We start from the raw sequence: 559 nt of genomic DNA on the forward strand, positions 1-559 counted from the left end.
GTCTAGTACAGTGGTGGCGAACCTTTGGCACTCCAGATGTTATGGAGTACAATTCCCATCAGCCCCTACCAGCATGGCCAATTGGCCATGCTGGAAGGGGCTGATGGGAATTGTACTCCATAACATCTGGAGTGCCAAAGGTTCGCCACCATGGGAGACTCTAGTATTTGTCCTGCTTTAATTTTAATGCCTTGATTGATAAATGTCTCCATAAAGAATGTGTGGGGAAAGTTTTATTTCTTTAGTATGTATATTATTAAGAAAACTTCAGAAAAAAAAATGGATAAGTTGAATAACAGTTATAAAAGTATTTGTATTTCTGTTCTTATTTTGCAACCCAAAGCTGTAATAGTTTGAGAATTTTTTTTTCTTTTGAACCTTTTTCAGCGTTTAAACAGAGTTCCAGTTTAATGTGCTGATAAATAAATAACATAAATATATAATACAGAGTTTAAAGCCATTTCTAATTTAAGATAGCAAGTGAATCCTCTTCAGATGATTTCCTGTTCAAGAGCTCTTTGTGTAGTTAAGAGTGTTCAATAAAACGGAGCTCTGGATT

This window comes from Sphaerodactylus townsendi, linkage group LG15, assembly GCF_021028975.2.
Source record: "Sphaerodactylus townsendi isolate TG3544 linkage group LG15, MPM_Stown_v2.3, whole genome shotgun sequence".
In the NCBI taxonomy this organism is placed as follows: Eukaryota; Metazoa; Chordata; class Lepidosauria; order Squamata; family Sphaerodactylidae; genus Sphaerodactylus; species Sphaerodactylus townsendi.